The sequence below is a fragment of the Acartia tonsa genome, chromosome 5 (assembly GCF_053477335.1).
Source record: "Acartia tonsa isolate MP-2025a chromosome 5, ASM5347733v1, whole genome shotgun sequence".
Classification (NCBI taxonomy): domain Eukaryota; kingdom Metazoa; phylum Arthropoda; class Copepoda; order Calanoida; family Acartiidae; genus Acartia; species Acartia tonsa.
In genome coordinates, this window is record NC_137264.1 from 6,685,500 (window position 1) to 6,700,676 (window position 15,177).

Consider the following 15,177-nt stretch of genomic DNA (forward strand, 5'->3'; position numbering starts at 1 on the left):
CGTATTTTTCACAGTAGCTTTTCTTCTATTTCTAGCCCCTGTGGGGGGCTCTAACCCTGCGGGGCCAATTACCTAACCCTGTGGGGCAATCACCTAACCCAATATAACCTAACCTAGCCTAAAATAACTTATACAAAGCCATTTTAAAAATATGACGAATCGCCCCTTATGGAGCGATGTTACGAAAGGGATCATATTGGCTGGTGAGATCCTACCTCCATTTAAACTATTTCAATATATGGCATTCAATATCTTTTAAAGTTGAAGATCTCCTATGTTTAAAATTTTGTTTATGCCCGCGTGTGTGTGTGCGATTAAACACATGGAAAATAATACGCAGATAGACACACAATTCTTATAAAACTATAACATAGAGGCATTCTTACAATATCACAATGAAAAATAATAAGAAGTTATCTAAATTATTGAATTGACTGAAGCAAAATATCTCAGGAATGCTCGAAAGATGTTTCTCGTATTCGTTTGAATCCGGTGGATAGAAACCGGTTCTCTTCCATACGAAAAAACTATGTCTAGCATCGTATTATATCCAGCTTTACAATATAACGAATATAAAAATGTACAATCATAAGATTAAAACTAGTTTTTTATCCCTGGGGTGCCGAAGTACATTCTATATCCGCGGAAAGCCGTTTATAATACGATGCGAGAAATAACTATTCTTTCATTTAAATTTCTATTTATTTCCTAAGGCATCCCCATTTTATTCTTTTTAGCATTGAAGCTTCTTTATAATTCGCTTTGTCAGTCCGTAACGCTATGGGGGGAAATGTGATTTTCTTGGATGCTATTGAAGAAGAAGGCTGAAAATTTGAGTGAAGATTACTAAGTTTATACGTTGTTTTGTCCGTCTGTCTGTCGGTCATGCTCTAATTAAATTTAAACCATTTATTTACGGTTTTGTGATTTTCTTTAAGCTTTGGCATATGCTCTCTCTTTCTTTTCTTTTCTTTGTTATGACTATTGAACATCTGCAGTATAACTCACTGTGTCTGTTTGTCCATTCCATGATTATTTTGTTATATTATACATCAATTAAAATCTTAGTTGTATTATTGAATAACTTTAAACACCCTTCACATGTACTTTATGATGTATAAAACGTATACATGCATTCAAAAACACGGCCGTGAATTAAGAGATTATGTTAAAACTTTAAAAATTGGGGGGGTGGGGGGGGTTATGCTTTTCTTTTTCCATATTTTATTTGGTTAATTCTATTATATTTATAATAATTCTATGTGCCTTGTTGTACTGATGTTTTGGCATATATGGCCTGATTGTAGAAAACCTTTGATTGTAAAATTTTTTTTTATAAATTCATGCAAATATGCGAATTGTATTATGTACATAGTACTTATATCATGAATTATTGCATATCAACAATAAATTTGCAAGGATAACAACATTCATGACTAGAGTTTCATATGGAAATAACTTAAAAAGAAGATAATCACCTGTAAAAGCAGTCGTCAAAGAGAATCTAGCTTCTTAAACAGCATCTAAGAAAAACACAATGTCCTATAGAGTATAGGCGACAGACCAATGGAAAAAAATAGACACATAAATTTTGCTTTCAAATATTTAGCCGTCTATCTTTTATAATAGTTGAGTAAATCCGAAAAACCCAAAAAATGAAATATCGGCAGACATCATAATTTATAGACTGGATGCTTATTGGTTAGAGAACTCTTCAAAAAAAAGCGCACTATATTTTAAAACAACTGAGAAAATCTCGTTTTTCTTTAACCCTTACAGATCGGGCGGCCCCTATTTCCACCTTAATAGATCGGGGGGGGGGGGGTCATATTGACCCCCCCCCCTCTATCTCGGCTCCTGTTACAGTTAGAGACATAAATTTTTTTTCTGGTGGTTCATGTGTATTTTTAGAGAAAATTACTTTTTCTAGTCATAGCAGTCAGACCGCTCCTTAGCCGCTTTTTAGCGGCCAGCCGCTAAATATTAAAACAGCTGTAGAGCGGCCAATTTTGCAGCTAGGATGACCAAATTTTAGGACGAACTTTTATTTTTCATAACAAAAAAATTACTTTTTCAGATCATCGCCGAAAAACGGCAAATAACGGAAACCGCCATTTTCGGCGGTTACGGCGGTAAAACGGCGGTTGGCGGCGCCAATTAATGTTTTTATCTGTTTACTGTTGCTCAAGGATTTACCAAAAAAAATTTTAGACCTCTAGCTGTAATAGAAGCCATGATATTCATGATATATGTATATAGTAAAAGCTGGACAAAAATCGGTCATAAAGTCGGTCAGGGAGCGGTCAAACGGTCATAACACCACTTTTCTCAGAAGGTCATTGATATCTAAGTATTCACCAAAAAATTTTTAGGTTTCTACCTTATAAACAAAAGTCATAATGTAGAAATTAAGATTTATTTAGAATTTTTTCTAAATTTGGTTCCACCTAACCGACTTTGACCGGACGCCACGACCGACACAGACCAGATATCCTTATAAGATCAACTCTTGCCGACGTATAATTACTAAACTTAAAAAGTCATGAAGTCACAACTCTCTATCTTACCTACAAAAAAAATGACATTGAAAAAACAGAGGGGGGGGTCAATATGACCCCCCCCCCCCGATCTGTAAGGGTTAAGAAGTGCGGACAGACAGACGGTTGGTCAACAGTATAACTAAGTAATTACTTAACTTCTAGCAGCAAAGCTACAACATATCTATTTTTACTTTGCTCGTTCTTGTCAAAATAAAATTGTTTCAGTCTTATTACCATTAGGAAAACTAGTGGCTACGCCCCTAGAAGCCTCTAGGGGTACTTAAGGTGAGAGGAGAAAATCGAACTACACCCACTTTTCAATTAGAGTTTAAAAGAAAAACATATTTTTGTTGGTAGGAAGTGGTAATTTTTTATTGGGAGGGTGAAGATACCCTCCCCCAGAATACTTTAAAATCTTTCCTGGACATATAACAAGCTTCACTGTAAAGGAGAACTATTTTGGTTGAGTGGTTAGCAAGATCCTTTGCTTCAGACTTAAAATCTTACTACTTTATATACTAGGATACATAAAAAATCTTTAAACTGTTTTGACTGTGATAATTATATGAACTCATAAGGAGAAAATTTAAATTCATATGCTAAACAACATTAATCTGTGATTTGATTATGAAGTAGCCACAGATTTATTTGCTATTTTTAAACTCATAAAAAGCTGGCAATAATTATATCAATTTAGACATATTATACTTTTTGAAGAGAGAAAAAATGAAATAAATGAATGAAAAAAAGAGAAAAGAACGAAATTAATGACTTCTTCAATAGAGAAAAATGATATAGGTAAAATTGCACCGAAAATCAGAAAAAAACAGAGCTGGATCTTTAAATGTGTAGCCGTTGCCGTAGCCGTGGCCGTAGTCGTGGCCGTAGCTGTAGCCGAAGCCGATGCCACTGCCAGTGCTGCCAATAAAACATGGATAGTGTCCAAGCGTAGCCAATTTGAATGAAAGATCGCTACTAAGTTAGTGGCTGTACCTCTGGCAGCGGCAACGGCTACACATTTAAAGATCCAGCTCAGTTAAGGATTGGTCTGACAGTCAACGTCATTATATGGTAAAACATGTTAATAAGCTGACATTCTACACAAAACTCAGATGGGTATCTTTAATACATGTCTAGAAATGTTTAAAAATCATACACTTCTTTAATGCAAAACGAATTATCTTTTCCTCTTGTGCTTACGTACTTACAAAAAGGCCTAAAAGGCTAAAGTATAGAAACGATTCGGTTTATAAAAATACATATTTTTTTAAAAATAAACCTTAGCAACATGTTCTTAGACAATAGACAAGGGAATGTATTCAAAAAAAAATTAATAACAGCAGAAACAAATAAAAGAATAATGGGGTATAGTCCCTTTCGTGTCAACGCCTCTTAAAGGGCGTTTCTTCGTATTTTCACGGTAGCTTTTCTTCTATTTCTAGCCCCTGCGGGGCCAATTACCTAACACTGCGGGGCAATCACCTAACCTAACCTAAAATAACCTGTCAAAAGCCATAGTGAAAATGCGACGAAACGCCCTTTAACAGGCGTTGTCAGGAAAGGGACTATACCCGAATAATGTAATTATCGAATTACTTGTATAGGCTATACAGAACTTAAGCGAATTTATAAGATTATTAAAGAAAGATTTTGATATTTTATTTATAAAGATATAACTTCATTTTTGAAGCTTTTTTACAGTAGAAAAAAAAACAGATTCTTTTGCAACTATTTAATATTTTATCCTTGTTTTTCAGAAAGTGAATTTGACAATTACAATATTTTAAAAACTTGATTTTGTAGAAATCACAATTTTAGCGAAAATTTGCCAAGCAACAATTATAAACAGAGTAAAACACAATTAAGCAATTTTAATCGATACCATACTATGATAATTTTTGGATGCGTAACATCTCTACATGTATCCAATATCCTCACTGACTTAAAGAATCATGGACTCTTTTCCTAAGAAGTTCTGCATATCGATATTAGAGTATTTTCAATTAGAGTGTCCTGAGAGTATATGCTGTTAGAGCATATAAATTTAGCTTCAATTTAAAGATATCTTTACTTGCTTAATTTACTTAATATGTTCCCTTTTTGATGGAGAGATATTACATTTACTATTTTGTACGGGAATAGTCACTTTCATGGCAATGCACCTTAAGGGGAGATTCGTCGTATTTTCAAAATGGCTTTTTATAGGTTATTTTAGGTTAGGTTAGGTTATATTGGGTTAGGGGATTGCCCCACAGGATTAGGCAATTGGCCCTGCAGGGGCTAGAAATAGGAGAAAGGCTAATGTGAAAAATACGAAGAATCGCCCCTTAAGGTGCGTTGCCACGAAAGGGACTATACCCTTTTGTACAGTACTTTTATTAGATTGTGTACTAAAGCTTTGTAAAAATTAAACTTATTTTTTTATTTTCCAATTTTCAAGGAGGGAGAGGAAAATTAAATCAATAACATTTACGCATCTATGACCGTTTTCGGTCTTGTTTTCTCGCTGGTTTTTTTAAGTTGATCTCGATCCCAACTTTGGACAAAGTTCGTATAAGCTAGGGGTTAAGCCTCTATAGTATTTTAATAAAATTTGTATAGATCTTTTGTGAAATATGAAAAAGGAATGCAATTTTGAACCTAGTAATAGTGTCTGACTCTGATTATGACGTATAAAAAAATTAGCCAATGAGAGGCCAGTATACACTGTAATTGACCAATTGTAAAATTTATAGTGATCTCTCATTGGTTAATTTTTTGTACGTCATAATCAGAGTCAGACTTTTTTTTCAAAATTTTGTGTTTAAAAAAATTATTTTCCATGTATCCAAACCTGATAAAAATATTAATAAATCTTAAGAATGTAGACGTAAATTATTACAAAATGACTAAAACAATCATTAAGAATAAAGTAATTTATCTATTGGTAAAAGTAACCTTTTTGGTTTATTTCCGAAGATACTTAGTTTAAGAGCAGAAGTTTTTCTATAATTCACCTAAAATTCTGTAAGTTCTTTAATTTTCCTATCTGTAATATAATGATAACGGAGTGGGGACAAAACACCTAATTTAAAAATGCCTAACTAAAAATGCCTAACTAAAAACACCTAAGTTTAAAAATACCTAATGTTAAAAACACCTACATTAAAAACACCTAATTTATAAATGCCTAATCTATAAATGCCTAATTTAAAAACGCCTAACTAAAAATACCTAATTTTAAAAATGTCTAATTTAAAAAAAGCCTAATTTAAAAATACCTAATTCTAAACTACCTAAACGCCTAATTTAACAATGTCTAATTCTAAAATATCTATTTTTTTCACTAAAATACTTAAAATTTTGAAAACATTGATCCAATTGGCTGATTGTTCTTGCTGAAGGATCTCGCTAGTCATTGAACCAATATGGTTCATCTTTACAATAAAGCTTCCCGTAGGTCATGGGAAGGTTTATAACGCTTTTGGGGAGGTTACCAACACCTTCCAATGAGAAATCACCCTTTGAAAAAATCCCAAACCTCCCTCCGTTTTTTTTTTATATTTCTTCAATCTTTCTTTATATATAAAACTAGAACTAAAATGGGGGATGGTAAACTATCACCCCCCAAGAAAGCGACGCTACGGCTACTTAGGTTAGGGAAGAAACCAATAAAAATTAAAATTCATTTTCCTTGTCCTTAAAGCTTTGATTTTACTAATTAATTTATTTCTCATGTGAGGTGCCACAAACTAATCATAAAATTTTATTTTTAAAAGCGAAGCTTTAATATAATTAGGGTCGATCCGTCCGTACATCCGTCCAGTTTTCTATTTCAAACTACATTTTGAAATTTTGGAGGGGGGTTGTAACTCCCCCCCCCCCCCCCCCCCCGACTAATTGAATCTCCGCACTGCAATCGCCCCTAGAGGACTCTAGGGGGCATAGTTGCCGGTTTGACATATTCAACAACAGTTTTAAGATATGCTTAAAATTAGGTTTTTTTAAATTAGGTATTTTAAAATTAGGTATTTTTAAACTTAGGTATTTATAGTTAGGTGTTTATAAAATTAGGCATTTTTAAAATTAGGTGTTTTGTCACATTAGGCATTTTTAAAATTAGGTATTTTTAAATTAGACATTTTTAAATTAGGTATTTATAAATTAGGTGTTTTGTCACATTAGACATTTATAAAATTAGGCATTTTTAAATTAGGTATTTTTAAATTAGGTTTTTTGTCCCCACTTCATGATAACTACATGTTTTTTTTGTTTTTTTTTTAAATATACTTAATTCACTTTCCCGTAACTTCGTAGCGCGACAAAGTGTCTCAAAAATCTGCCATATAACGTCATAAAAATGAGGGAGATGAGAGGAGAAGTAGGAAAGAAAAAAAGAGATGGATAATCCCTAATTTTTATGACGTCACATAAACATGGCTGATTTTTGAGACACTTTGTCCCGCTACCGTAACTTCCCCCTTTTTCCCCTCTACTCTCCTAACCTTCCCAGGTAAAAAACATAATTTTTGGATTATAATTATTATAGTTTTTTTTTAATTAGCTAATAGATAAGATTAATCAAGTCAAGGTTATAAGAAATAATTATGATAGTTGTATAATTTATATAAAACTAGCGGCTTCGCCCCTAGCCTCTAGGGGCTTTGCCCCAAGAGGTTTGATCAAACTGATTTTTCGTATTCTAGATTTTAAAAAATAATTTTAAAAAAATTTAATTTTGGGGGGTGAATTTTTTTTTTTTTTGGGGGGGGGGGATAGTCGACCCCACTATTTTAATTTTAGTTTTAAAAAGAAAAAAAAAATTTTTACACCCCCCAAATTTTTTTTTTTCGGGGGTAAAATTTGTTCGGAAGGGGGGGGGGGGTAATTACCCCTCCTGAAATCTGTTGGCAGGGGTAAATTTTTCCCCCCCCCCCAAAAAAAAAAAAATTTACCCCCGGGGTAAAATTTTTGGGCGGGATAATTTAATAATGTAAAACCTACCTAACGATGAAACACTATTAAATATTTAGTAGTAAAAATGCACGCGAAGCACGGCAAAAATTTTGTTAGGGATTTTTTATTTTGGTTACCCCCCCCCCCCCCCAAAAAAAAAAAAAAAAAAAAATGAGAGAGAGAGAATAACTGCAGTAAATATGTAGTATCGTAAGAAAGGTAAACCATCATATTAATAAACATTATAATATTTTTTGGCAGGTTTTAGGCTATTTACATGAAGTTTAGGTCAACGATAAAATTCGATTTATCATACTTTTATTTACTTTTTTGCTCCATTTTTCCCTGTTTTTTTACACTAATATGTTAGAGGAGTACAATATTACTTATGGCTAATTACTCTTTTTACTTTGTAAGGTTATGGATCATATATTTACATAAATACATCAATATGTGTTTTACGAAGTATTTTTTACTTGTTTTCTTGTATATTTTACTAGTGGCTTCGCCCCAAGAGTGGTTAGTGTAAACTGCTATTCTATCCACCAGAAAAATAGCCTAGAGCCATCAAATGACTAGTATTTTTATTCCTTAAAAGTCACAAATTAATTATTACAGAGCGGTTAGCAAGATATTAAGGAAAATATGACCGGACGGACAGACAGATCGTTTAACTATATAAAACAGATATGGAAGGTCAAAAAAATCATCTAAGATATTATATTTCTAATTTCAAAGCAATTTATCCAAATTATTCAGTGTATAGGGTGGGTTCATATCGGAATTAGACAAAGCGGGGATATGCAACAGATAAAATTAACCTTAAAAACATTTCTGACTGAAAAAGAATTTTAAAAAATTGAGTTTTAGAACACGACCACTTAAAAATATAATTCATTACTTATTAGTATGCAAAGACGACATTCAAAAAAAAATTTGAATCAGAACTATGGCTTCATGGTGCTCCCTGGAAAGGCCTTGAGGAGCTGAATCAGGAACTTTTGTCCGTTTCAAAATATCTCGTTCCTAGCCTTAGAAATCACTAAAAAAACAAATTTTTTTAAGGTTTATTGAGAATTGTCCAATTTGTAGAGGTTTTTTAGATTTTCTCAGGCTAGGAACGAGATTTTTGAAACGGACAAAAGTTTCTGACTCAGCTCCTCAAGGCATTTCCAGGGAGCACCATGAAGCCATAGTTCTGATTCAATAAATTTTTGACTCCCATTTACAAATAGCTATACAATTGAATGTCTGGTCGTCAGCGGTTTTAAGACTTAGGATAAATTTTAAATCATCCAGAGGTGTATTATATCTATATAAATTGAGTGCAGATCCCCGCTTTGGCCTCAGAAAAAAAATGTCCAAAATCGACCCACCCTAGTATACAGTAATTAAAATTTTTCCAAGTCTTGAATAAAAAAAAACGTTGATTGCGTTTAAAAAAAATAACTTTTTAAGATGAATATAAAATAACTTCAAACATATTTTCCCATGAAACATTTAGATATACGAGTCATCTTTAATCTTTTCGTTTGAAATAGAAATATTTTGACAAAAGTTGCTTATCGTAATTTAGACACTTTTGACTTCCACAAAGCATTTGACAGCAATTATTCCTTTTTTTTTCTAACAAAGAAGTTTTTAACGTTTCCATGGATACAGGGACGGGACAACAAGTCTATTAAAATTTAATTACATTTTCGTAGACTTTTGGGGATAGAACTACTTCAAATTTTATTATATTGACTGATTTTTATAATTTTAGGGGCAAGTTAACTATATGTTTTGAATGCTGGTATAAGTTTATTATTCTACCAGACCAGGAAACTTAAATTAGACAATTAAATAAGTTTCAACTGTTTACTTACATCAATTTCAGTTTCGTTAAGCATCTGACATAGCAGCAGGAGTAGGAACCATTTTGAACATACTTTATATGATCTTTATACACTCCATTTTCAATTTTGGTTTTAAGAAGAAATTTTTTTTAAAAATGAGGGTAGGAATTTTATCCTGGGGACGATATTTCCAAAGGGGGTGAGTAACCTGCCCCTAAATAGTTATAACCTTTAAATGACTATTAGAAGGAGATTCATATTTGTTCAACGATTACCATGATCTTACTCTAAAGAAAGACAAACATCCTGTTACCTTCATATAAGAATAAATGTTTTAAAAAGTTATTTTCTTACAAGTATATTCATGTTGATGGAAACAATTATTTTGAAAACTAAATAACCTATTAAGTTTATCTTCTACCTAATAATATGTATGTTATAAGAAAATATATGTTGGTAATATTTGTTTAGTTTATTATGTTTACTATAAGTCTCAGGTCTCTTAAACAAAACTTTTGTGTGTTTACAATTACCTTCGGGTGCCTAGATCCCAGGCATAAATGGGAAATAATAACAACCAAAAAAAAAACGTACTGAAAAAAAAAATTTGATGCTTATTTTTGGTTTATTTTCCTAGAAAGGTGTAGTTTTTTTTAAAATATTTGTGAGGAGAGTAATTTATGAAGAAGATTTCTTTTATATATGTGTTAATCAGGGATAAGGGATGGGAAATGTAAGAAAATATTATTCCAGGCCTATTTTCCAACTAGGCCTAAAAAACCAGTTACGGGAGGGTGCAGCAGTTGGAACTGACAACTATCAACTAGAATAATGAAATAGCTAAAAAAGTCCAAAGAAGATAATAGAATAAAATTTAGGTAGCTAGCCTCAAGTAAAAATAGAACTTTTTTACCCAATATATAAATGGCATTTGTTAAAATTACGTTTTGATGTTTTTTATTAATGAATAACATTTTATTTGAAAATATCATTGCTAATTAAAATTGAAAAAAAATAAATTAATAAATAAGCAATGGGTAACATTCTATCAAGTTCTATGGATACTATTATGTAATAATAGATTTGTACTGTTTACAAATTAGATAATAGTACAAAAAATAAGGTTAATGTGTTTTATCCATTCTGTATAAAATTGTTAGAATTTGAAATACAACACTTCATTTATTAACTGCCAATTGAATATTCTTAGCTATGCACTTCCTAAAAAATAATCCCTCTATTTTTGTTTTTTATATAAGGTATTTTTTAATGTAAAACTCTAAGCAGATTTGATAATTAAGCAAATGTGATCAAACACCATTTCTATTATTTTTTTTAGAAGCAGACAGCTCATTATTTTTTCTAGAATTGTCTGCTTCTAAAATTGCCGCGGTTTTTATATAGCTTGCCTCCAGTTGCCCATTGGTTGATACAAAACAAGCTGATTCTTATTGGTTGAGAGCGATAGCTAATTTAGAGCTGACTCCAATGACTATATTTACTTAGGAAATGGTAAAAGTTGCAATATCTATTGTGAAACTAGGCCAGGACATAATTTATGGCCAAGTTTCCTATCCCTTATTCCTGGTGTTAAAGTGTCATGTTGATATTCAATATTTTTTTCGTAAATTAAAAAATTTTAATTTCTTAAAGTGTAATCTGTCCCTGAGAGTTTGCGTGGATATTGAGAGAACAAAAAGTTTTCAATGCTATACTTGAATATGTTAGAAGGAGTACGGCAATTGGAGATAAAACTGAATTTATGTCCTGTTTTTCAAAATCATTTAACCAAGGGGTTTACCGTTATATGCTTGCTGCCAGGGAGTTGGACCAAAAGAAAGCGTCATTCTAAAGACATTTAAAAAGGTGTGTACTGCTGTTATATCAGGCCCATGTTATCACCAGTAAGAGTAGGTGGTTATGTTTCAACGCGTAAGCAGGCACAATTCATTACCAAGCACAGTTAGATCATACAGTTAATTGATGAGGATCGAAAAATATCCTAATTTCTTATAATGTCAAATAAAAAATCTAGCCTGAATATTGTGCAGTTGTTGGTAGATAGGATTTTATATTGTATCTCTTATTTGAAGTATTAAAAATATTTATTTTCAAAAAAAACAATATTACTTTTAAAATAGAAAAAGAGAGGGTTTTAAATCTTGTTTGAATTCTTCTGAATTTAATTTGTTTATTGTAACCCCTAGTTGGAAAGCGGACTTTTCAAAATTTATTTCAATACAAATTGCAATATAAACAGGGATGACAACATTTTAAAGTAGCAAAGCAGTAAAAAATCATGGATGAACAAACAGATAAAGTGAGTTACAGATGTTCCGTAGCTCAAAAAGAGGTAGAGGCAAAAAAAGATAAGGTCAATGTAAATAATAGTATATCATGATACATTTGATTGGCGTTTGTAGCATGCCTGACTGAGAGACCGGCGGACAAGGTCAAGTTGTTTACAGGATGCTTTTGGGCAAGAAGTATCTTCACAAAAAAAACAATAACAGTTGAGAGACATGGTGAATTATAGAGACGCTTCGATAATATAAAAGCAATTGAACAGTAATTGAAAGAAACGTCGATTGTAAATTGTTTTATAAAGAAATTAGTCTTTGATTGAGAAAAATTATATTCAATGATTAAAAATGGATGATTAAATCGCAGCTGAAAAAATAGGATTCCAAGCAAAATGTGTCTGCAAAACCCCATGGAGGGAGGGAGGTGACTTTGGACTGTAAATTACACTGGTACCCAAAGTTGTATAACCACGTTATCCTATTGGTTGGATTACAAACTTTGGGTACTTTTATTAAATCGTAATTTGTAGATTCAAATTCGAACCTTTCAAAGTCAAACAATTACCTTAATCTACAGAAGAAGTAATTTTGTTTAATATAATTGGGTATGTACTTCAATGTGTAGATTGTCTTATCCCTTAGAATCCCTGCCACAAACATGATTTGTTAGTACATTTAAATTTGTGCCATGTAAACATTGCGAAATTTCAAAATCGGGGATTTCCAAGCAATATAAAAATTTGAAAAATGAAAGAAAATAATAGATAAAAATAATATTTTGTATTCATTTTTATAAGATAAACGTTTGCTTAACTTTTATTATCTTATTAGAACAAAATAAATGCAGTTCTCTATCATAACTTTCATTTTTTCAAAATTGTTTAGCTCATACATTTTTTATATTCAAAATAAAAAATTTAAAGAAATGAATCAGTTCTAGCGTATATCCTTTTATGAAAAGAGGTAAATTTTTTGCTTGTTCGTTAAAATCTCACTAACCACTAAACTGTTTGACTTAGATCCTTTTTAGATAAGCTTCCAACATAGGTTCTGGAAGTGGCTTAGCCATACTCAAAAATTTTTAATTTAAGTCTTGGAATAGTTTTAGGCTATTTTTCTGGTGTGACCTCCCATTTTAAATTCAGATACCCTGGATGCTGAGGACACAGCCACTAGTCTATTCAAATGTGGATAGCTGTACGACTAATTGAAAATTGTTTGAGAAAATTATAGAAATTTCTAAAAGTGTTGTTTATTGGTATTTGGGTAAAAGTAATATTTTGTGAGCTGTAGCAAAATAGGATGAATATACGGAAATCAAAGCATCAAGGCATTGCAAAGAATCCCTCAACCTTTTACTAGACTATCTTTACACCCTCTCTATCCGGCGTTTGTGTAGTTAGTATCACAGATTTAAGGGGATCAGACAATTGCCGATAAATTGATTTACATCCCCAATGATGATACACAAAATTACCCCTCCTTTAGATTACAATTAGAGGTTAAAATGTTTGGACAAACCAATCAAAATTTTAAAAAAATTCCCAAAGTTGTGAAGCCAATAAATAAGAAACCGTTATTATAAAACTTTATGGACAGTATAATAAATTAGCTCAGATTTTTTTAATTGTTAAAAAAAATTATTTTATGCTTTTTAATCTAAATGTCACACAGTGCGTTCGAAGATGCTTTGACTTTAGTGTCAGAACCTAAATTGGGTGCATTTCATTACCCTAGGTTAGGTAACTTCATTTCATTTTTCAATAAAATCTAAAATGCAGCCGTTTTGAGAAAATTAGATTTTAAAATTTAAAGTTCAACTTTCACCCACTATGAGTTATCGAAAAATCATGGCAAGAAAAGCAAAGATTATTTATTTAAAATTTTGAACAAGTTTGCTTTTATAAAGTTCTTTATAAAATCACTCCTGAAGTGAGTTGATTTAAGGCCATTTTTATCAGTTGCTTTGCTAATGTCACGGAAATTCAGCATTAAATAAATCATATATAGAGAGGTTTTATGACAGACTTTAGAAGAAAAAAAATTTTCAAAATTTTAAATAAATAATCTTTGCTTTTCTTGTCATGATTATGCGGTAACTCCTAGTGGATGAAAATTGAACTTGAAATTTTCAAATCTAGTTTTCTTAAAAACGGCTGCATTTTAGATTTTATTGAAAAGTGAAATGAAATTACCTAACCTAGGGTAATGAAATGCACTCTGTCCCAATTTAGGTTCTGACACTAAAGTCAAAGCACCTTCATACGCACTGTGGTCAGTAATATTAAATCAACAAAGCATTTAATCAAAACTATCAATATAGAAATCCTTAAGAAAATTTTACATAAACTATTAAAGATTTAAAAATAAGAATATTTGACTATAAAGTCTACTCTAATATTTTTTCTAAAAAGTTACGAAGTAATTGTTCAAGCTGTCCTGAAGTCACATACATATTCATATCCTAGGATAGCCTATAAAGGACAGGTTACACTACAAGCCCTTGTTAAGGAGTGACTCTAAACCAAATTTTGCTTAAGGATGAGTATATTATATAGTCAAACGTCCTTTAGAAAACTAACTGTTTGATTGCAAGAATTATGTCTTGAAGAGTCCTAACTGTGGATAGCAATGAGTTGCAACTGTTTTTTGCTGAGACATTCCCCTGAACATAAATAGAAGTATAGCGCAACTGACATATCAGCAGTAGGAACCATGTTTAATGTCTGTAGTTATAACACGGTGTTTGTCCGAGATTCGAACTTATCACCTTCTTGACAACGGGCAGATGCGCTACGCAGTCTTGGGTTCATACCTAGAACCCCAGCTTCTGTAGGAATGTTCATGGGAAAGGAGGGTTTATTTCAACTCCACAATTAAAGCTTTTGTGGAAACTGGCGGCAAATGTGAATAAAATGATCCAAATTCAAAGTTTATTCCTCCATAAGCACTTCAAATAAATCCTTAACCCTGGTATCTACCAGGGACAAGGGATGGGTAAGTTTGATTTTTAATAGCGTAGCTATTCTTTAACCAGGGTTGTAGTAAGTCAAGAATTTTAAGAAAATATTTTTTCGACGTTTGATGTTGCCTTTTTCCTGTGAATTTACACATATGTATCTGTAAATCTATATGTGGGTTCCATAAACAAATGCATAGTTTTAAATAACAGTTGGATTTTAGGGATTGCCTGCCTGTTTCTGTACTGTTCTGTATAATTTTTGGATCCAGTTGTATTCTTGTATCCTCCAGGTATGGCAAAAGGTATCCAGGTATGATTTATTCCCGGATATTGTAGGCACTGGGGTACACTCTCACTTCAGATGTAGTAGAATAATATCAATAGATAACTAGTAAACTTAACCTTACATAAAGTAACAGGATGTCTCCACTGCATCGATATGGTTTTTCTAAGTGTCTTCTGAACGAAAGTGAAGGGTCGATTTGTCCCCTCAAGTGCCACAAGAGGTCTCTAGGGACGTAGCCCCTTTCGTTCAATAAGGTAATGAACAAGAAGATAAGGATCATCGTAAGGATCCGCACCTAGTTTAATTTTTTGTA